General features: G+C 43.4%; 1 non-coding gene across 1 annotated transcript; it reads left to right on the forward strand.

The window, feature by feature from the left end:
* The first annotated feature begins 11,399 nt into the window (after positions 1 to 11,399).
* On the forward strand, positions 11,400 to 11,537 carry LOC119920148. The gene has a single exon (XR_005447913.1). It is a non-coding gene; the product is annotated as a small nucleolar RNA SNORA7 (small nucleolar RNA).
* Positions 11,538 to 20,871: the final 9,334 nt, after the last annotated feature.

Here is a 20,871-nt window from a genome sequence, read left to right on the forward strand (position 1 = left end):
ACACTGTACTAAGTGTACTGTACTGTACTACAAAGAAACAGAGTCAGTAGACATATTCTCTATCAGCAACTGTAATCTCCTCATGGGCATGGGACATGCCAACCAACTTTGTTATAGAGAATCAGTGTGGCTCAGTGGAAAGAGCATGGGCTTTGGAGTCATAGGTCATGGGTTCAAACCCCGGCTCCACCAATTGTCAGCTGTGTGACTTTGGGCAAGTCACTTCACTTCTCTGGGCCTCAGTTCCCCCATCTGTAAAATGGGGATGAAGACTGGGAGCCCCCCGTGGGACAACCTGATCACCTTGTAACCTCCCCAGTGCTTAGAACAGTGCTTTGCACATAGTAAGTGCTTAATAAATGCCATCATTATTATTATTGTACTCTCCCAAACACATAGTGCAGTGCTCTGCACACAGTACGTACTTAGTGAATATCATTGATCGATTGCAATTGGTACCACCATTAAGAAACTCTTTAGATTGTCGTTATTTTGTAGCATCTTCCTCAACAATAGTGTACAAACAGGACGCAGGCACAATCTCTGGTCTTGCGTAAATTACACTTTAACATGATAAGGTTCCAGGGAAAAAATATGGCAGTTTGGAAAGCGGGTACTGGTTGGTGGGATGATCACGTATGTTGTTTTCAGGAACTCTACTAAGCACTTGAAGATATACCAAAGAACCAAAAATTGCGGTCTCTGCCCAGGAGGGGATTATAGTCCAGTGGGGCTGGTCAGTTTGTTTCCCTCCTCAGATGAGAAACTGAAGAGAGTGGTTTGGTACTTCTTGAGGTCAGGGATCCTGTCTGCATACTGTATTGTACTCTCAAGTGCTCAGTACAATGCTCTGCACTCAGTGCTCAATAAATGCCACTGACTGATCAACTGATGGTAGAGAGGGTAGGGCATGACATCCCTTCTGCTCTATGGTCTATGCCTTCCTGTCAGGAAGTGAGGAATACAGTTGATACTGAGCTGGTCTGGGGGGATGAGGTGATTTTCATCCTTAGCTTCCTCCTCTCTCGGCTCCTCTTGGGCCAACTCCGATTCAAATGCCCATTGATACTTCTGAGGGCAGACATCAGTTTTTGCCAGGGGCTTCCCATGTCTTCACACCACATGGCAAACCCACAGGAGTTAATGTCATTTTAAACATAATTTTCTTTGGGAGGGGAAATTACCTCCCAGATTTCCAAGCAATGTCCTCCTAATTACTAGATTAGCTCAAGTTATCCGTGGGGAAGTGGCAGCTCTGAAGCTGGTAAGCCAAACGAGGCAATCTTAGGCAGCATTCATGTTCATAGTTCATATATCTCTGCATTTACAGAAGAAGCCTCCCTTTCTCCCTGCCGCAGGTTCAGTTTAATATGGCATTTACATTTCGGCACAAGGATATTAGGCTACAAATTACCCTCAGAAATTCAATTAATCATCCTCCAAAGTAAACCCATGGGACGGGATTGCCAAACAAACAAACAAACAAACAAATTGCTTAACATTTCCCCAGCCTCACCAATTGGCAGGACAGACTTCCCCCTTGAATACAGTTCCAGTTCAAGTGGCCTTGGCCTCCCTTCATGGCCTGGATGAAGTTCTGGAGCTGTTTACTAGATGGGGGTGGATGTCCCCTACCCCGAGTAAATCTCTGGGGTTGAGTGGAATGGTCACATGCTCCAGCCCGCAGTGTCTAGAGGTTAGAGGTGGAGGTCTGGGGGCAATCCCAAGGTTGCACAGCCCAAAACCCACGGCCCTCAGTGGCCCTTGCCCCAGTTCCAGCCTGACTTAAACACACGCAAGGGGATGTTTCTCTAACTGCTTCCTTTTGTCCGAGGTTGCTGGGAGAGAATCTTGACCAGACTCCATGCCTTCGGGATTCCCAGCAGCCTCTGATCCATCCTGACTTCATGAGGATTTCTCAACTACGAGAATGTTAGCTATATACCCTGGCTGGTGCTTCAGCCGAGACGTCCCTAAGCCCGAAATATTGCTTCCCTTCCCACAATACACTACTCCGCTATTCACATTTATCGCTGTTCTTGTCTTTTATGTTTTGGTATACTATCTTTTGTATTTTCATATTTTCTTTTGTGTCAGCTGCCATCTCTTTCCCCTGCTTATCGTCATCACCCTCATCATCATCATCAATGGTAATTATTGAGGGCTGTGTGCAGAGCATTGTACAAGGCTCTTGGGATAATACAGTTGAGTTGGTAGGCACATTCCCTGCCTATGACAAGCTCACAGGCTAGTGTGGGAGATAGACATGAATATGAATAATTTATAATAGAAACTTTACTGATATGCACATCAGTGCAGTAGGATTATGGGTGGGCCAAATACAAATGCCCAAAGAGTACAGAGCCTTGTATATAGATGGTGCGGAAGGGAAAGGGTTTAGGGAAAAGAGGGCTACACTGGGAAAGGCCTTCTGGGAGAGACGTGACCTTAATCAGGCTTTGAAGGTGTGGAGAGTGGTGGTCTGGTTTATGAGGAGGGTAGGGAAGGGTAGGGAAGTATAGGGAGTTCCAAGTTAGAGGCAGAACATGGGAATGGGGTCTGTAATGAGATATATGAGATTGGAGCACAGTAAGTAAGTTGACACTAGAGGAGTGAAGAGAGCCAGATTTGAGGGGATCAAGGAGAGAACTGAAGACTGTGGGTAAAGACAACTCTCAAAAAGTTTGGAGAAGAATGGTAGGATGGAGATGAGGTAATAAGGGAGGTTGTTTTTTAGACTAAAGGATATGTAAGCAGGTTGTGAGCCCCTTGAGGGCCTATGAAAGTCTCATCCCTGTACTTCTTTTCTAGCGCTTAGAACAGTGTTGTGCACAATGAAGTTGCTTAATAAATACAGTTGGTATTGCTACTGGGAAACTGAAAAAATACAACAAAAGACCTCTAGAACCTTACATCTAAAGGGAGAGACAAGCAGACCAGAGAGCATGTGAATAGAAATTATAGGGAAAACACAGATGCAGTGGTAACAGCAAAAGTAATCAAACATGAATAAATGGCATAAATGAACCAATACACTCATAAATGATAAAAGCAACTAGTGGGATGATGTAATCAAAGATGTGGGGACTTTATTTTTATTATTAAGAATGGTAATAATAATGATAATATTTGTTAAGTGCTTACTAGGTGCATAGCACTGTATTAAGCTCTAAAGTAGATTAATGATAATAATGTTAGATGCAATTCCTGTCCTACAGTTTAAAGGGGAGGGAGATGAGACACTGAGGTACAGAGAAGTCAAGTGATTTGCCCAAAGGCACACAGCAAGAAAGTGGCAGAGCCAGGATTAAAACCCAGTTCTTCTGATTCCCAGACCCATCCATTACCCACTAGGCCATGCTGTTTCTACCTTAAACAGGATTGCTCCGTCCCTTTAATAGGCTGTAAAGGGGAAGTTATTGAAAATATTACAAGAGGATAAATGAATTAGGGGAAAACAAGAAAAAGTGGGTGAGAAGAAAGTGATTAAGTGAGAGAAAGAGGGAGGAAGGCATTTCATGTGTCATTTATTTCAAGTTGATGGTTTTTTTAGAGAATGTTTTTGCTTCTTGATTATTTATTGATTTCCAGTTACAAACACTCTTCTGACAGGACACTTTTCTGCATGGAAATTTCTCCATTTCCCTTATGCATTTGTAATACTACAATTTTATGGACTCATTATAGAAGATGAGGTCAAGGCATGGGGTTAAGGTGGTAATGGTAAAAAATACCATGCTGTATTTTGAGGATTTGCAGATATACAATATTTTTCGGGGGGAACCTTTCTTCTGAAAGTTCCTAGGACAACACACACACACACACACACACACACACACGCAGCCCTGCCCTGTTCCCCTCACTGAATTAGAGGCGCATCTTTAGCTGCTCAGGTCTGTTTCCAACCAGAATCTGCCCTGAGCAAATCAAATGCTCACCATTCGATGTTTGCTGGGATGGCACTGTGCCCACAGGGTTGGTATGCTTAGAACTCTTCACTACTATCCCTACTCTCCCCTCCACCCTGAGGATGATGTCATGCAAAAACTCCTCACTCTCTGCTTCAAGGCTCTCCATCACCTCGCCTCCTCCTACCTCACCTCCCTTCTCTCCTTCTCCAGCCCAGCCCACACCCTCCGCTCCACTGCCGCCGCTAACCTCTCGCCCTGTACCTCGTTCTCACCTGTCCCGCCATCGACTCCCAGCCCACGTCCTCCCCCTGGCCTGGAATGCCCTCCCTCCCCACATCCGCCAAGCTAGCTCTCTTCCTCCCTTCAAAGTCCTACTGAGAGCTCACCTCCTCCAGGAGGCCTTCCCAGACTGAGCCCCCTTTTTCTCTCCTCCTCCCCATCCCCCCTGCCCTATCTCCTTCCCCTCCCCACAGCACTTGTATATATATTTGCACAGATTTATTACTCTATTTTACTTCTACATATTTACTATTCTATTTATTTTGTTAATGATGTGCATATAACTTTAATTCTATTTGTTCTGATGATTTTAACACCTGTCTCCATGTTTTGTTTTGTTATCTGTCTCCCCCTTCTAGACTGTGAGCCCATTGTTGGGTAGGGACCGTCTCTATATGTTGCCAACTTGTACTTCCCAAGCGCTTAATACAGTGCTTTGCACACAGTAAGTGCTCAATAAATATGATTGAATGAATGAATGAATTGACAAGCTCACCTGATTGACAAAGAGCCTTTCCGGGAGCTCGGGTCCCCAGCCTTATTGTCTCTGAGAGTCTCTCTCATTCCTGACAGCCAGACTCTCAGAGCCACCAGCCTCACCAGGTGCCAGCTTTTAGTGACTGGAATCCTGAATAAATCGGGTGGTTCCCAGGAGCAGGCCTCAAATACAGGGATATAGGGCTCCAATTAGCTGACTTGGAGACACTGCGGAGAGAATGGATGCCTGCACATCTCCCTCTCATTACACTGAGGCACTGGATTGGATTGTGTAGGTGGGAAGCAGCAGAGAAGCAGCGTGGCTCAGTGGAAAGAGCCCGGGCTTTGGAGTTAGAGGTCACGGGTTCAAATCCCTGCTCCACCAATTGTCAGCTGTGTGACTTTGGGCAAGTCACTTAACTTCTCTGTGCCTCAGTTTCCTCATCTGTAAAATGGGGATTAAGACTGTGGGACAACCTGATCACCTTGCAACCTCCCCAGCGCTTAGAACAATGCTTTGCACATAGTAAGCACTTAATAAATGCCATTATTATTAAATGAGGTTTGTGGGCATATTTTCCAGACAATCATAGGTTTTGCTCCATGTATTCTTGGGAAGGTTTTTTGGTGTTTGTTTTTTTAATGGTATTTGTCAAGTGCTTCCTCTGTGCCAGGCACTGTTCTAAGCACTGGGGTAGATACAAGGTAATCAGGTTGAAAGTAGTCCTTGTCCCACATGGGGCTCACAGTCTTAATCTCCATTTTGTAAATAAGGTAATCAATCAATCAATCATATTTATTGAGCATTTACTGTGTGCAGAGCACTGTACTAAGCGCTTAATGGAGAAGTTGTGACAAAATAATAATAATGGCACTCGTTAAGTGCTTACTGTGTTCTAAGCACTGTTTTAAGCACTGCTGTAGATACAAGCTAATCAGGTTATTTGCAGTCCTTGTCCCACACGGGGCTCACTGTCTTAATCTCCATTTTACATATGAGGTAACAGACACAGAGATATGAAATGATTTGCCCAAGGTCACATTGCAGAGAAGTGACAGAGCCGAGACCAGAATGCAGTTTTTTCAGACTCCTAGGCCAGTGCTCTATTCACTAAGCCTTGCTGTTTTTCAAGCTGGTCTATTTGCTTCTTCGACAAGACCAGGGGATTTAGCAGGGCAGGAAACCATTCCTTTCAAACCAATTTTTAAAGCTTGAGCCACTGTGGCATTATGGGCACTCGAGGCTACATCTTCCCTGCCCAGAGGCTCTGACTCTGCAGATCTCCCAACGTGGGCATGGCTCACACAAACATTAAAAACGACATAGACCCTCCTGGCACATAGCCCTCTTGAATACCAGCTAGCCTCTCGATGTAGCTTTCTCATCCCAAACCAAGTCCCTTTGGTTGAGATTTTCCTTTCTGTGCCTCGACAGTTTCAGTCTTGTGCCACCAACCTGGACATTCACACTTCTCCTCTGTCTGTCCACTCTCCCCTCTGGGACATGTTCATCCAGTTGAGTGGTTTTGGTGGACTGGATGGGCAGTGAGCAGAAGTAGCTGCTTGATTAGCAGTGCTTCTGCTGGGAAATCACCCCCATTTCCCCTTTCCCCCAAACTAGCCCACGGATGAGCAGATCCCGCGCTATTTCCAATAGGGTCCATGGCCTCTAGAGTTCAGTGTGGCATTAAAATACATAATGTGAATTTTGTAATTGCTTTCAACTTTTCTGTCCTTCATCAGATAATTTCTTCCCATCCTCTGAAAGGAGAATGGATGGTAACATCTTGAAATCCTTTTAGTCCCAACCTGCCTGGGGTGTGATATTTCTGTGTTCAGTCATCCTCCCTGACTTCCAACTTTTCTTTCAGGGATGAAAATCACCTTCATAAGTCCTGTCACTCTAATTTTAATTTTGGGTATTCTTTGCTGATAGATCATTTCCAATGATAATTCAGAGAATGTGGAAGAGTAGTAAAAATTGAGCACTGATGTCTTCCATTCAAACAGTACAGAAAGACAGCCCTCTAAACTGCCTGTCAGAACTCACGGTTTAATCAGGACACTGTTGGAGAAGTGGAAATCTGATCCTCACTGGAGGGTCTTGGAATCTGAGCATGGAAAAAAGGAACGGACAATGTATTCAGACCAATTATACATCTACATGCCTCTGATCCTGATTTATAACTTATTAATGATGCATTGATCTCTGGAGATATTAGCTCTGTATTTACAAAGTATTTAGATATGCTGGGGGCTGTTTTTAAACATACCAGCTGCTCCGTTCTGGTGTGAATACCCAGATGTTCTTATTAGCATAGTATTCAAATGCAATGCCCTTCTAATCTGAACCCTCCAAAGTGAGTATGCATGCGTGGGCACACACACACACACACAAACACACATACACACAGAGCCTCAAATCTCAAATCTGAAGCCAACATCACAGGGGACTCAGGCAGACAAGAAGAAATCCGTTCCCACTGGAATCTCTAGTGGTGGTGGACTGCCCCAGATCAAGTCAATGCTCTGACCCTACAGGGGTCATTTTGGAAAGTGTTTATTCTGATCATCCAGTGTGTCTGACAAAGGGCTGTATCCAGCATAAAGATCCATGTGTCTGTGTATTCCTGGAGGAGACAAGGGCTCACATTTTCCCACACTGGGATCACCTCTGCAAAGTGCTGTTTAACACTAGAGTCCTAGAAATGGTGGGGAATCGTGGATCTAGGACCCTTGGGAAGGTTGGACATGCACATTGGAGACATTCAGACCAAGTGCTCTGAAGCAGAGATGCCTAATGGAAAAAGTTCAGGACAGAGTCAGGAGAGCTAAGTTCTAGTCCAAGGTCTGCCACTGATCCACTGTGTGACCTTGGACAAGGTACTTAACCTCTCTATCCCTCAGTTTCCTCAACTGTAAAATGGGGATAAGGCATCTACTCCTCCTATCTCTTGCATCATCAACCCCTTTGTGGGCTAGAGACTCTGTCCAATCTCATAATCTCATACTTGCCTCAAATGTTAGCAAAGTGCTTAGTGTTGAGTAAGCATTTACTAAATACTATAATTACTAAGGATGCACTTCAAATACAAGTTCCCTTAACCAAGGAACCCAAGCGTAGCTTATGACTTCTGAGCTCATCTTCTTGTTTGCAGGAGACAAGCGTTCAAACCTTGCCAGACATCAGATTCAAGTATAAGAGCAAAATATTTTTTTTGGTTAGGAAAACACTTGAGTCTAGGAAAACTGGAGAGGGAACTTGGCAGATGGAGCCAACTCTGGCCTTTCTAATCCATAATATCTGGGGGCAGTCCAGGTCAGGGGGCGAGATTTCCATTGTCTCTGTCTGGTCCCTCTCCTCTAAGCACTCAGATAACATGCACTCTAGGGTGGGTGGGTGGAAAATATCTATCAATCAAGCAATCAATGGCATTTATTGAGCGCTTACAGGGAAGCATTGTGGTCTAGTGGAAAGAACATGGATCTGGGGTCAGAGGACCTAGCTTCAAATCCCAGCTCTGCCTCTATATGTTGCCAACTTGTACTTCCCAAGCGCTTAGTACAGTGCTCTGCACACAGTAAGCGCTCAATAAATATGATTGAATGAATGAATGAATGCCTCTTGTCTGCTGTGTGACCTTGAGCAAGTCACTTAATTTATCTCTCCCCCTCCCCATCCCCCCGCCCTACCTCCTTCCCCTCCCCACAGCACCTGTATATATATTTGTATAGACTTATTACTCTATTTATTTTACTTGTACATATTTACTATTTATTTTGTTAATGATGTGCATATAGCTTTGATTCTAAATGCTTTGTTGTCTGTCTCCCCCTTCTAGACTGTGAGCCCACTGTTGGGTAGGGACCGTCTCTATATGTTGCCAACTTGTACTTCCCAAGTGCTTAGTACAGTGCTCTGCACCCAGTAAGTGCTCAATAAATACGATTGAATGAATGAATCTGTGCCTTAGTTTCCTCATTTGTAAAAAGGGGATTAAGTCTATGAGCCCCATGTGGGACAGGGACTCTGCCCAACTTGATTATCTTTTATTTACTCCAGTGCTTAGTACAGTGCCTGGCACATAGTAAGTGCTGAACAAATACCACAAATATTATAATTATTATTACCATGTATGGAGGACTGTAGAAATGCTTGGGAGAGCACAGTAAAGTCGGGATGGTAGAAACTTCTCTGCCACGACATGAACCAGGGTGGTCCACAGGTACAATGAGGTTGCTGCTTTAATTGAAACTGCTTAGGAAAGCAACCACCTCTTTTTCCTCAGAAATCCAGACTGATTCCTGCTGTCATCACCCAATCTGCAGTTGTGTTATTTATGACATGCAATGAAATATTGAACATCTGCCTCAGATCGGCCTCACCGGTGGTGGGAAGAGCCTAGCTAGCTACCTGGTACCTACCCAACACAATTTCCCACACATTTTCATTGGAATTGCATAAACCAGACATCTTATTAAGGTGATGATGGAATCTCCCATCAAAAAAAAACGGATGAGACTAGAGATGAAGATCAAGAACCTAGAAGAATTGATGGTAGTGCTTGTGGATTGAGCTCTGTCATTCACATTCCCTCACCCCTGCCAATCAAGTTTCTGCTGGGGCCCAAGGTGCCATAAGTGGGAGTCAGAGGACCTGGGTTCTAATTCCAGCTCTGCCGCTTGTCTGCTGTGTGATCTTGGGTAAGTCATTTAACTTCTCTTGGCCTCAGTTACCTCATCACTAAAATGGAAATTGAGACTGTGGGTCCTATGTGGGACAGGGACTGTGTTTCATCTGATTCTTTTGTATCTACCCGAGCTCTTAATACAGAGGAACAGAGTAAGCGATTAACAAACATGATTTTAAAAAAAGCATGGCATAGGTAGGGGTGCAATGCTCTGTGAAGTACATGCCATGTGCAGGAAGATTTTATGGCCAAATGGATGTAGCAGGGTGTAAATACTTAGCTGTGAGTGATGTTGTGATCCAATCAGCAGAAACACCAACTCAATTCACAGTTGTTTGCACATACACTTGTTAGTCTATGGCAGTTGGCCTCCTGTTCCTGGAGTGAGGTATTCTGAGTCTTTGCTCCCAGGAGGGAGTCACCCCAGACAAAAGAAGGTCAGAGCCTATTGGGGGGCAAGATTTTGCCCACCCCTGCTCTATAAAGTGCTCAAATTCAAATCAAGGCTCTTAGATCACCACAGCTAATCTCATGGACTCTGAATTACAGTCAATTGCATTTATTGAGTGCTTGCTGTATGCAGAGCACTGTAATAAACTCTAGGGAGAATGCATTGTAATAGAATTGGTAGAACTCATTCCCTGCCCTCGACGAGTTAACAGTCCTGTAAAATTCCAGTTCTGGCACTTACGTAGACCTGGATCTTGAATCCAGCTCTATTTGAGCAAATTATTTGGACAATTCATACCCCAAAACTAACTTACCCTTCTCTCCCTTTGTCTGCATCCTAAAAGTGAAAATAACAAGTCGAGCTGATCTGGAAGAATAAAATCAGACCCTCCTCGCAATTTGCTCTTGTAGCCTCTGCTTCTCATTACAAGAGCTTTGTATCCGTCTCTGCAGACCCACTGCTAAGACCTGAAGCCTCTACCCTACTATTTCAATAAACCATCCTATTCCTTTGATAATCTTCAGGCTCTTTTTACGACTCTAGTCCATGCCAAGATGCCCCGAATGCAGCTATTATTCCCTCGATAGATTTTAGGGTGTTTAATGGGTTTCGTTTTCCTCCCATTTGTGACTAATCCACCCATCCCAAACATTTGTATTTCTCCCTCTCGGTAGCATTTTGGGGGATCATGTGGTGAACGCATCTTTGTTGACTTGTGTTTATCAGATGAACCCTTTTATTAAATTCCAAACTGCACAAAGGGGAACAAAGGCAGCCTCATGTGTGAATAAGGGGAGAGGGCCTTTCTTATCACACGATAAAAAATAAAGACCACCAAGGCTCCACTCAGTAAAAGGCCATTTTACTGCATTATAGAAGTATAAAAACTCAGAGAGTGGCTACAGAGCAGAACTAGAGACCATTTCCAAGGAAAATGAGGTAAATCGATACCTTACAGCGCAATTGAAAATTTTCTGGGAAATATAAAAGGAGGAAAGAGATTTTCCCAATTGCAGCACTGAAAAAACCTTTACCACCTCCAACAGAGGCAATCAAGAATGAGGGGAACGTGAGTTCTGTAGAAGACTGCATAACTGTAGAGTCCTCTCGACATGTTCTGCTCAAAAGCCAGGGCAGTAGAAGAATATTGTTTGCTAAAGAGAAGCAGCAGAGAAGCAGCATAACCTAGTGGCAAGACCACGGGCTTGGGAGTCAGAGGACATGGGTTCTAATCCCGTCTCCGCCACTTGTCTGCTGTGTGGCCTTGAGCAAGTCACTTCACTTCTCTGGGCCTCAGTTACCTCATCTGTAAAATGGGGATTAAGACTGTGAGCCCCACGTGGGACAACCTGATTACCTCGCATCTACTCCAGTGTTTAGAACAGTGCTTGGCACATAGTAAGTGCTTAAAAATACCATAATAATAATTATTATTATTATTAAAGCAATCCCTCTAAAGCTGAAATAATAGAAAAGGCATAAATAGTAGCAGCATATGACTACAAACATGCACCCTGCCGAGTGGTTTAAAATTAAATTCTAAAGGAAATGAATCATAATCTCATTTTGGGGTCATATTCAGAGGGGATTTCCCTCTCAGGGTCACACCTAGAGAGTTTCCAGTACTCTACCAGTCTTGACTATGGGAGGGAGAGTCATGCAGAGACCTACCCATTCTATTCCTAGCTTAAGCAGTGGCTTGTGAGTGGGAAGCAATCTGTTACAAATCAGAACTCACCTGTACTGGGCAGCAGCAGCATGGAAGAGAGTCGAGGGTGGAGACTCAAATTTACTGAGTGGAAGGAGGCAATGATAAACCACTTCCATATTTTTTACCAAGAAAGCTCCATGGATTCCCTACTAGAATGATTGCAGATGGAGGTGGGGTGTTCTGGGAAAGATGTGTCCTTGGGGTCACTATGGGTCAGAGACGACAAGACAATTCAGAGCGGATAGAACTCCATTTTCCCATGCTTTGATGAAACATCACCTCTTCTTGCCTGCATTCCCATCTCATCATGCCCTTTGCCCCAGATAACACTGTTTCCTCAATAGCATGGCCCGGTTGACTGGGACACTATGATAGCCATTGTTATCAGAAGGATTCATTCATTCAACCATATTTCCTGAAACCGTAAGGTGCACAGAACACTGTACTAAAGGCTTGGGAAAGTACAATATTACAATAAACTGACACATTCCCAGGGGCCTGAGAGTCAGAGAACCTGGGTTTTAATCCTGGTTCTTTCAATTGCTCACTGTGTCACTTGAGCAAGTCATTTCACTTCTTTGTGCCTCCGTTTCATGAATTATAAAGTGGGGACTAAATAATAATAATAATAATGGCATTTGTTAAGCACTTACTATGTGCAAAGCACTGTTCTAAGCACTGGGGAGGATACAAAGTGATGAGGTTGTCCCATGTGGGGCTCACAGTCTTAATCCCCATTTTACAGCTGAGGGAACTGAGGCTCAGAGAAGTGAAGTGACTTGCCCACAGTCACACACCTGACAATTGGCAGAGCCAGGATTCGAACCCATGACCTCTGACTCCAGAGCCTGTGCTCTTTCCACTGAGCCATTCTGTTTCTCTAAATCCTCCTCTCTCCTACTTAGACTGTGAGCCCCATGTGGGACAAGGACTGTATCCAACCTGATAAACCTGCCTCTGCCTCAGTGCTTAGAACAGTGCTTTACACAAAGTAAGCGCTTAACAAATACCATAAAAAAACTGTAGCAGATAACCACGAACAGTGAGATCATTCTAAATTAATCAGTTAATCATACTGTCTCAGTATTCCAGCATCCTTTAGTTCGGGGTTGGGGTAGATTGAGTTTAAAAAAGGCAATGTTATTGCAGAGGAATATTCTATGTACACGTAATTCTGTCATAACGGGTGTTTTCACACTGAATTTAGGCAAGAATGCTATTAGGGAATTAGAAAATGTTCATCCGACAATATGAGCCTGTTTGGGCTCAGCATGCTGCATTATGGGAAGAGACCGCTATGGGAATGTGTTCATAAATAAAATAAATGATGGCATTTGTTAAGCGCTTACTATGTGCAAAGCACTGTTCTAAGCCCTGGGGGGATATAAGGTGAGTAGGATGCCCCACGTAGGGCTCACAGTCTTAATCCCCATTTTGCAGATGAGGGAACTGAGGCACAGAGAAGTGAAGTGACTTGCCCAAAGTCACACAACTGACAAGTGGTGGAGCCAGGATTAGAACCCATGACCTCTGACTCACAAGCCCGGGTTCTTGCCACTGAGCCATGCTGAGCACTGGCCCAGGCCCGCATCACTGGAACGGGTGAGTATTTCAGTACCTGTTTTCCTTAACGTACAGCTTTACAGAATGCAGTCTTTGTTTCATGTAGTTTTAATGTTCATTCCTTTAGAGTAATTATAATTGACTTTTTGGTTATAGACAATTTGCCAGTCTATAAATAATTGGTGGAATCCACGGGTTTCTTAAAGACGCATTCTGGGAGGTTGGACAAGACCAGCAGAAATCCTGAAAAAATCCTGGTTAATGTGGACGGCAAAGATCACTGTGGTTTCCGAGGCAACAACCTGCTAAGTTATGAGGTTATGGCACAACATCACCACATAGCTACACTCATGTTGGCTGAAAAAATCAATCAATCAGTGGTATTTATTGAGCACTCCATCATTATCACTCTCATCAATCAATCGATGATATTTATTGATCGCTAATTGCAGAGCACTGCACTGAGCACTTGGGAGAGTACAGCAGTGCAACAGAATTAGCAGACTTGATCCCTGCCCATAACGAGCTTACAGTCTCATTAATTAAATGGTTTGAAACCAGTAGCAACACACTTTCCCAAGTGTCTAACCTTTTTTTATGGTCTTTGTTAAAGGCTTCACAAATTTTGTTCTTCAACCCCTAAATTGTGGTATTACCTTGTTTTGACCTAATTTAACCAAATTTGTTCTCCTAATTCATTCATTCTAAAATTTTGGTTTTAACTATATATATATAAAAACCTTTTGTGTTTGTTACTACACCTGTGGGTATGAAAGTTTTTTTTCCTCTCTTCAAATAAATTCGATCGATCTAATGCTTTTATTCTCAAAGCACTTTTACATACCAATTTCAATCTTGTCCTCAGAACACCCATATGGGGTAGAAAAAGGCAGGCATAAATAATAATAATAATAATAATAATGGCATTTATTAAGCGCTTACTATGTGCAAAGCACTGTTCTAAGCGCTGGGTAAAGAGGGTAATAATGAGTCAATATTATTCCCAGTTAACAGATGAGGAAACTGATGGGTTTAGTGGCTAAGTGAATGGCCCAAAGTCATCCAGGATGAAAGTAGCAGAGCTGGGGCCACAACCCTGGACACTCCAAATCTGTACCTAAACTCTTTTCACCCCACCAAGCCACTTCATTTTCTAACAAAAAAAAAAGAAAAACCATGGCCTTTTTCAATAATAATTATGGTATTTGTTAAGTGCTTCCTATGTGCCAAGCACTATACTGAGCGTCAAAGTAGACACAAGATACTCAGGGTAGTCACAATCTGTGTCACTCATGGGGCCCACAGTCTAAATAGGAGGGAATATGATTTCATCCCCGTTTTATAGATGAGGAAACTAAGGCATACATAAGTGATGTGACTTGCCCAAGGTCACACAGTAAATGAGTGATAAAGCCAGGATTAGGATCCAGATTCTCTGACTCTCAGCCCCATGTTCTTTTCACAAGGCCACACCGCTTCCCATTAAATGCCTGGCAGTAAAAACATTGAAAATGTGGAACCTCAGATGAGCTTTTTCCCTCTGATTCCCTAGATCACTCTGTCAACTCCTTGCCCACCATAAAGCTTCACCATGAATTCCATGGATCAGTCTGGGAGAGAATGTTTCTAACTGGCATCTGTTTCCCTCTTCTCTCAAGGATCTCCCTGTACTTTGCATGTTTCAAGTTTGTGCTATGAAATAATAATCATAATAACAATAATAACATTTATTAAGCATTTACTGTGTCCAGCACTGTTCTAAGTGCTAGGGTAGATAAAAGTTAGTCAGATCAGGCACAGTCCCAATCCACAGTTGGGTTCGGTAGGTACCGAATCCCCATTTTACAGTTGAGAAAACTGAGGCACCGAGAAGTTAAGCAACTTGCCCGCAGTCACCCATCAGGCAAGTGGCAGAGAAGGGGAGGGAGGTGATGTTTTTGTTTTGTTTTGCATAGTTTACAGGATCTGTTTGAGATCCCTCTCAAATAACCAGGCCCATGGAGAGTTGTGGTGATTTAGCCTTCATTTAAGTCATAGGAACCTTTTGCAAAAGCCAGAAAGGAGCAACATCTCCGGAGAAACACTTTCCCACAGAAGCTTCTGTTTGTCAATCACAAAAATCAAAGCCAAATACCTCCCAAATGTCTGACTCTACACAGTTTATATCTAAATCTGATTCTACTTGAATTTGAAAAATAACAAAAACTGATAATTGCCCTCTAGAGTGAACTTTATAAAAAAAAAAGCAAAAAGCAAAAAAACTAGTTTTCCACATGCTATTACCCTCATGAGGGATCTATGAGATGAGGCAAGAAAGTTTCTCACTCTGGGTATTGAAAAATTTCCTGTGAGATACTGAGTACGATTTTAACAACCCTCATAATACATGTCATTTTCTCATCTGATCTTCTTTCAGACTGTTTTATCCTCTTGGAGAGTGAAACTACAGAACAAAAGTTCACTTTTAACTCTGCACATTTTCTTCCTGAATCTCCTTCACAGGACCTCAATGACTAGGAGGAGGAGGAGGAGGAGGTGGAGGAGGAGGAATCCAGACCACTGGTTGACTCTGGAGCAACAGTTCCATCCCTGGGAGATGAAAATTGATTTTCTACACCCCTGCAGGTGAGGATCCACTGTTCACTCTTTGATTTTCACCACAGGGTATGCCGTGACTGAACCAATCACTGAGCAGGTGGAGACCCCAGTTAATGACAATCAAATCAAATATCAGCATCAAAGTCATCTCAGAATCGACAAACAGAAACAAGGATAAAAACCCAAGCTTTTGGACTCTGGGAAGAAAGACCTTCTTAATGAATAGCAACAAGGGAACCATTTTGGGTGAAATGAAGGGCGGATGCACCAAACCTTTCCTTCAAGCAGTTTGGAGAAGCAGCTTGGCCTGGAGAAACAGCATAGCCTAGTCGAAAGAGGATGGCCAAGGTGTCAGAGGACCTGGGTTCTTATACCGGCTCGGCCATCTGTTGTGGGATCTTGAGCAAGTCACGTAACATATCTGTGTCTCAGTTACCTTATATGTTAAATGGGGATTGAATCCTCTTCCCTCTTACTTAGATTGTGAACCCCATGTGGGACGGGGACCCAATTATGTTGTATCTACCCCAGAGTTCAGTACAGATTGTGGCACATAATAATAAAACTTATTTGTTAAGCACTTACTATGTGCCAGGCACTGTACTAAGTGCTGAGGTGGATATAAGCAAATTGGGTTGGACATAGTCCCTGTCCCACAGAGGGTTCACAGTATTAATCCCCATTTTCCAGATGAGATAACTCAGGCACAGAGAAGTCAAGTGACTCGCCCATGGTCACACAGCAGACAAGTGGTAGAACCGAGATTAGAACCCATGGCTTTCTGACTCCCAGGCGCTTGCATGCTGCTTCACCATGCTGTTTCGTAGTAAATGCTTAGCAAATACACCATAAAAAAGTCAGGCAGAACCTCTCAATAAACACTGATGATTTTAATTCTATGGCCTACATACCAGAACAACTCGGATGAAGAAGGGACATTCTGGAAAAGAGGTGTCCATGGAGTCGCCATGGGTTGGAATGACTTGAGGGCATTTGACCATGAAATCAATAGCTAATGGGTTAGGGATCCTGGAGTTAAGAATTGGCTAGGGCTGGCTTCACAGTTTGACCTCCCCATAGTCTGGGAAAAATGTACTTCCCCTTTTGTATGACATTATTATATTATGCTGCATGCACCCATAGAATAACAATGTCATCATCTGGAAATCCTTTAGAACCCCCCTCACCTAAACTGTTTTGTGACATCAATAGAGAAGCAGTACAGCCTAGTGGATAGACCACAGGCCTGGGAGTGAGAAGGATCTGTGTTCTCATCCCGGCTCAGCAACTAGTCTGCTGTGTGACCTTGAGCAAGTCACTTCACTTTTCTGTGCCTCAGTTTCCTCATCTGTAAAATGGGGATTAAGACTGTCCCAAGACACTTGGGACAGGGACTGTGACCAACCTGATTACCTTGTATTCTTCCCCAGTGCTTATAATGGTGCCTGGCATATAATAAGCTTTTAACAAATACCATTAAAAAAGAAAATTGCAGGAAGACCTATGGATAACTCCTCAGAACTGTGGGATCCGGCCACCTGCAGATGCTGACGCAAAGGGACACATTCTAGCCAATAGATTGTGAATCTTAATTAGGTGAATAAAATATGCTCATTCACAGACTAAACATATGGAAACATTCCATTTTGTCTCCCTTTGGGTAAAAGTCAATGGACCGTCTGTGTGTAAACATTCAGGGGAACTGGGCTTTGGATGGGGACAGGTCATTTGCTCCATTAATGTCTGTCTCCCCCACTGTACACTGTAAGCTCGTTGTGGGCAGGGAATGTATCTGTTTATTGTCGCATTATACTCTCCCAAGCATTTAGTTCAGTGCTTTGCCACAACAAATGCTCAATAAATACGATCAAATGAATGAATTGAATGAATATCCTATTCACTGGATTTTCTATTAGACCCCTTTTCTTTCTATTACAAAGGAATGGAATTCATCTGAACTGCAACCGCTCAGGGGCCCACGAAAATGGGGAAAATAAAAGCCGAACTCATTCAATCCCGAGGAACGACTTTAATACTGAAAAGTACAATCAACAAGCGATTATCCTGGCAAACTCATTTTTTTTTTGAATATTAAAAAAAGAACGAGCAAGGCATCTTGCTTTCCGCCTGTAAACCTGCTTGTCCGGGATTGTTTCCTGCAATTTTCAGAAGGATTTTCCCATCCACCTCCTAAATGCATGATTGAGCAAAACAAAGACAAAGTAGCTCCACTTTCTAAGTACTCAGCTTTCAGAATAAATGTAAAAATGCATTTGCTTTCCACCAACTAGTCAAAATGCCTCCCACTTCTAAAGCAGATTGGGCTGGGTTTTTTTGCAGTCTTCCCTGAAATTAAATGTAAAATGGTACTATGGTCTGGTGGTTCTGGCTAGAGGCTGGAGGGATGGAAGCATTTATGAATTCAAGAACCAAGATAAGTCCTTTGCGTCTCCCCTGATAAGCGTCTTGATCTCCGCTGACTTCGGTCAGTTCAGCCGTAAAACCGGATCAAATCGTAAATCGGGCTGATAAATGTGGCTGTTCACCTGAATTTGCTAGGCATTTCTAGAGAGATGTAGTTACCCATCCCTCCTCTCCCTCAGTCTGAAATGAAATCCATTGGGACCATGCTCCTCTCCAGCCAGAAGTGTGGATTTAATTGGAGACAGCACCCGGTTGGGTTTTTATGGGAATGTTGATGCTTCACCATCATTGAAAAGTAAAATGACCCTTAAAGTTAGTGGTAGAGTTCACCAGAACTGGTTTCAAAATAGGAGGATGCCTCGTCATCCCAATTTTGTTGCATTGTTAAGGCAGAAAACCAACTCAAAACAACTGGAGTTTCAGCAGCATTGAGTCGGAGTCGCCTGGTTACACACTCAAATATTCTGTTGAAATGAACCTGACCTACATGGGTAGTGAGGAGAATGAACTCCAGAGGCTGCAGCCTGATTAATATTCATATTCCCCTGCCAGGAGGGTCCGACCTGTTTGTTGAAAGCTTAGTATAGAATAGTGAAAGGCTATTTGCTCAGAGAAATGTCGCTGAACTTCCCTGTTTGTCAGTCCTATGAATCCTCATTCCCCACAGAATGATTCCACAGCATATTACCAGGATGACACAACCACATATAGAAATGGAACTTGGCATGCGAATAGAATTGCGGGAGCCTCAACCTCGACTGGATTTTGCAGAAATTAACTCCAATGTAATGCCTTTCTGGCATTTACAATCTGGCCTCAAATCTGCTCTCTCCCCTCATCCTCTAGCAGATGAAAACTGGGAGTTCCACCCTAAAAGTGATAGTGCTGAAAGATGGCAATAGTCCCTCCTGAATTTCCCAGTGGACTCATCCATCTTAGTAATTAATGATGGTATTTATCAAGCACTTACTATGTGCCAAGCATGGTGCTTGGTGCCAAGGTAGATGAGCAGATAGATGCAGTCCCTATCTCCCCTATTTAAGAAGGAGGAAGAGGATGTGTCTTATCCCCAGTTTGAAGAGGAGGAAACCAAGACCTAGAAAGCTTAAGGGACTTGCCCAAGTTCGCTCAGCAGGCTGGTGGTAGAGCCAGGACTAAAGCCCAGGTCTACAGACTCCTATATTGGCGCTCTTTCCACTAGGCCATGCTGCCTTTCTGTTTCTATGTTCTGCATTAGTTCATCCAATGTTTAAAGTCCCCTCTTATTGCAAATGTTGACAAGATACCCCTTTCTGAGTCACAGAGGTAAGCCTGTGCTTTACATATCGCCGAGACCCCCGCAATTCTTTGGGCATAATTGAGCATGGTATTCACCAGTGGAATAAAAATTGGAATAGGAAATCCCACAGAGGAATTCTTTAGCCCTTAGTTACAGCCTGCTGAGGCAGAAATGCTGTTGATGGCCATGAGAGTGCTAGATTATTCCATCTCCCTCCCATCCGTGATGTAGACCGTCCCCACTTCCTGTAAGTCCTGCCTGAGAATGTCCACCTCTTCATGCTCCCGGGGGCACTTGCAAGGAAAATCTGGAAGGGGCCAGTTAGATACTGACCACTGACTATTCTACATCCTTTTCCTTTCTTCCTTGCTCAAGCTATTTCCTGCACTGAACTAAAAAGAAAGCGAGAAAGTAGGACAGATGCAAATCCAGGGAAGACAGTCAGAATATGAAAACCTTGAAGCCAAAACTTTTACAATGTTATTTATCCTGAGCTTCACCTCTCACCGTTTCACATTAATTGTCCCTCCCTCCTCCTCTCAGTGAAGAATGTGTGGGTGAGTAGGGTGGGGTCCCATTTTCAATATCCCTACAGTTCGCTGCTAACTTCAGCCTTCGAACTGCTACAGGACATCTTGCTTCCTGCAGATTTAAGGAAGTCCATGGGTAAGAAAAAACACAGTCAGTGCCTAAAGAAGGACCAGAGAATGGAGAGGTGTGAGTTTCAAAGGAATTTCCAGGAATTCCAGCCATCAAAAACTCAAGCAATCAATCACTGGTATTATTGAGCCCCAAGCTTGTCCTCTAGACTGTAAACTCATCAAGGGCAGGGAATATGTCTGTTGATATTTTGTACTCTCCCACATCCTTGGTACAGTGCGCTGCACACAGTAAGTGCTCAATGAATACAAATGAATGAAGCACTGTACTAAGTGTTGGAAGAGACATGTTGCCAACTTGTACTCCCCAAGTGCTTAGTACAGTGCTCTGCACACAGTAAGCACTCAATAAATACGATTGAATGAAGACATAAGTCCTCTAGCCTCAAGGAGTTTCCAGTCCACTGACAGACAAATATTATTTCCAAATATTGAGAGCAGAAGACCAAGGAGGTAAATGGATGTTGGTTCAAGCATGTTAAGGTGAAATAGCAGACTAAATAATTGAAGGTGCACATGAATATGAGTTACACATTAAGTCCTGATAATGGATATAATGACCTGAGTGCTGTCAGTGGCAGTCGGGTTGATGTGAGGATAGGGTGGTGGATTGATCAGGGAATTCTTCCTGGAGGAGGAAGAAGGATTTTAGGAGGACTTTAAAGGTCTGGATAAGCATGATCAATGAGTGAGAGTTGGAAGAGTTGATGTAACTCACTGGGGTATTCGGTCCCTGCATTTGTTTGATATGGGTGGCCCATGGTGGAACCTGAAAGATAATCTTGAAGCTAAGTATAGGTCCACCTCATCATCTTAAATTCAGAAACA

Source organism: Tachyglossus aculeatus, chromosome X1 (assembly GCF_015852505.1).
Source record: "Tachyglossus aculeatus isolate mTacAcu1 chromosome X1, mTacAcu1.pri, whole genome shotgun sequence".
NCBI classification, from domain to species: Eukaryota; Metazoa; Chordata; class Mammalia; order Monotremata; family Tachyglossidae; genus Tachyglossus; species Tachyglossus aculeatus.